The following is a 3,120-nucleotide window of genomic DNA, read 5'->3' on the forward strand; positions in this document are numbered from 1 at the left end:
GTTGAACCAACCAGATTGTTCCAAAAACATTAGCAGACTGCTTAAGTTAACGTTTTCCAGATCCGCCAGTAATCTGAAGCTATATGCTCCTAAAAGTTGCTTGCGCTTTACACAAAATGCAGGACACTCACACAAGAGGTGTTTAATTGATTCTTTTTCCTCCGCATCATGACAGCTCATACAATAGTCATTATACTTCGCGCCAATAGTTTTTGCAAAATCTCCTATCAGGCAGCGACCCGTTATAGCAGATATCAGGAGTGATATCTGACGTCTCGAGAACATTAGCATATCTAGTGTGCGGTTTAAGTTAAAATGGGGCCATATTTGCTTGGTGTCGTTACAACCCTTGCAATTCTCCCATCGAACATTTGCCATCATAACAGCCTTCTCACGCAGCATGAGCTTGCAGGTAGCTAGGGGCATACCAACAAATTCTAGTTCCCCTGGAATATGTAAGGTAGTCCCTAGCCTTGCCAACTCATCCGCTTCGCAGTTCCCCGGTATGTTCCTATGGCCAGGCACCCATATTAGGTGAATATTGTACTGCTCAGCCATCTCATTGAGAGATTTGCGGCAATCGATGTCCGTTTTCGAGTTGAGGAACACAGAGTCCAAGGATTTTATTGCAGGTTGACTGTCTGAGTACCCTGCCAACATTTTTGGAATTTGGGGACTCTTTTGAGAATCCCCACTACGTCGAAAACAATCATATACGACATCAAAAACTCGTCGGAAAAGCGCCGTCACTATTGAGAAGTTGTACCACGCCAAGTTACTACAAAAATGTTTCGCATGAGTGCAATTATTAGGTGCCTTTATAGATCAATTTAGAACGACGCCAATAAGGGACCCTCCAAACAATCAGAAAAAGATAGTTGTAAAAGAATCATTGTGGTCGAGTAAAACACGTTTGTTTAGATATTTATTAATTTGATTAAACATTTACAAATTCTTAAAAATATAACATTTATACCACTATCACATTACATTTAACATAATTTTTGGCATTAATGATGATGTTGAGTTACAAGTAGCGAGTTACATGTTGCTGCGTCTATCAACCAGTGTTTTTATTCCATGGAGGCAGCATGTCTGTAAAATATCTGAAAAACAATCACTTTATTCCATTTGGAAAATCACCAAATTGTTCACCAATATACCTTTCACAATTTTAAGCGTATAATCTATGTTTTCAGAACTTTATTTTCGTTTTTATTTAATTAAAATATAACAAGCTGGTTGCGCTTGGCGTTTCACAAAAAATTGCTTTTTTAACAGTAGGGATGGCAGATGTACCTTTTCATGATGGTTGAAGTGACATTTACGAGTCTGTGGTAACGATGAGGTTGAAATGGAACTTTGAAATGCTGGCAGGGTATATATTAATGCCCACATTTTTTGGAACATTACTTCTCAGCCAATTCGCCACCTCTCTTATTGCTAATATTTCAGCCTGAAAAACACTACAGTGATTAGGTAATCTTTTCGCTATTTGAAGTTCCAAATCATTAGAATATACTCCGAAACCCACTTGTCCATCCAATTTGGAGCCATCAGTGTAGAAATCTATATATTCTTTATTCCCCGGGGTCTGTGTGCACCACGCCTCACTGTTGGGGATTAGAGTCTCAAACTTTTTGTCGAAAAGTGGACTCGCCAAAGTGTAATCCACTACGTTAGGCACATCTGACATTATTTTGAGGACAGAACTGTGACCGTAACCTTTTTCCGACCACAGCGATAGTTCGCGCAACCGCACAGCCGTTGTTGCAGCTGACTGTTTGGCCAAAATGTCTAAAGGCAATATATGCAGCATGACATTAAGGGAATTTGTTCCTGTCTTGCTGAATGCGCCTGAAATACACAAACACGCCATACGCTGAACTTTATCTAAACCAGTCGGTTTCTGAAGTGCCGGCCACCAGACTACAACACCATATAGCATTATAAAGGGTGATTCTTTTGAGGTTAGGATTTTCATGCATTAGTATTTGACAGATCACGTGGGATTTCAGACATGGTGTCAAAGAGAAAGATGCTCAGTATGCTTTGACATTTCATCATGAATAGACTTACTAACGAGCAACGCTTGCAAATCATTGAATTTTATTACCAAAATCAGTGGCAGAAAATCCGCTTTTTTATCGACAAATTTTGTTCAGCGATGAGGCTCATTTCTGGTTGAATGGCTACGTAAATAAGCAAAATTGCCGCATTTGGAGTGAAGAGCAACCAGAAGCCGTTCTAGAACTGCCCATGCATCCCGAAAAATGCACTGTTTGGTGTGGTTTGTACGCTGGTGGAATCATTGGACCGTATTTTTTCAAAGATGCTGTTGGACGCAACGTTACGGTGAATGGCGATCGCTATCGTTCGATGCTAACAAACTTTTTGTTGCCAAAAATGGAAGAACTGAACTTGGTTGACATGTGGTTTCAACAAGATGGCGCTACATGCCACACAGCTCGCGATTCTATGGCCATTTTGAGGGAAAACTTCGGAGAACAATTCATCTCAAGAAATGGACCGGTAAGTTGGCCACCAAGATCATGCGATTTGACGCCTTTAGACTATTTTTTGTGGGGCTACGTCAAGTCTAAAGTCTACAGAAATAAGCCAGCAACTATTCCAGCTTTGGAAGACAACATTTCCGAAGAAATTCGGGCTATTCCGGCCGAAATGCTCGAAAAAGTTGCCCAAAATTGGACTTTCCGAATGGACCACCTAAGACGCAGCCGCGGTCAACATTTAAATGAAATTATCTTCAAAAAGTAAATGTCATGGACCAATCTAACGTTTCAAATAAAGAACCGATGAGATTTTGCAAATTTTATGCGTTTTTTTTTTAAAAAAAAGTTATCAAGCTCTTAACAAATCACCCTTTAGGTCTAACCACTGCCGTGTATAGCCAATGCACAATTTTTGGTTTTAGTCCCCACTTTTTTCCTATTGCCTTTTTGCACGAGTACAAAGCTACAGTTGCCTTCCTCGCCCTTTCTTCAATATTAAGCTTAAAGTTCAGCTGCCTGTCCAAAATAACGCCAAGGTATTTTGCACAATCACCAAAGGGAATTTCAATACCCCCTAAGGAAATAGGCCTAACCGTGGGAGTTTTGC

At 40.2% G+C, this 3,120-nt stretch overlaps 1 long non-coding RNA gene across 1 annotated transcript; it reads right to left on the reverse strand.

The window, feature by feature from the left end:
- Positions 1-892: 892 nt before the first annotated feature.
- Positions 893-1,253, reverse strand: LOC142242038 (uncharacterized). The gene is made up of 2 exons (XR_012723927.1): positions 1,164-1,253; positions 893-1,106 (listed from the first exon to the last, which is right to left on the reverse strand). It is a non-coding gene; the product is annotated as an uncharacterized LOC142242038 (long non-coding RNA).
- Between the last annotated feature and the right edge of the window lie 1,867 nt (positions 1,254-3,120).

Source organism: Haematobia irritans, chromosome 1 (genome assembly GCF_050003625.1).
Source record: "Haematobia irritans isolate KBUSLIRL chromosome 1, ASM5000362v1, whole genome shotgun sequence".
Taxonomy (NCBI): Eukaryota; Metazoa; Arthropoda; class Insecta; order Diptera; family Muscidae; genus Haematobia; species Haematobia irritans.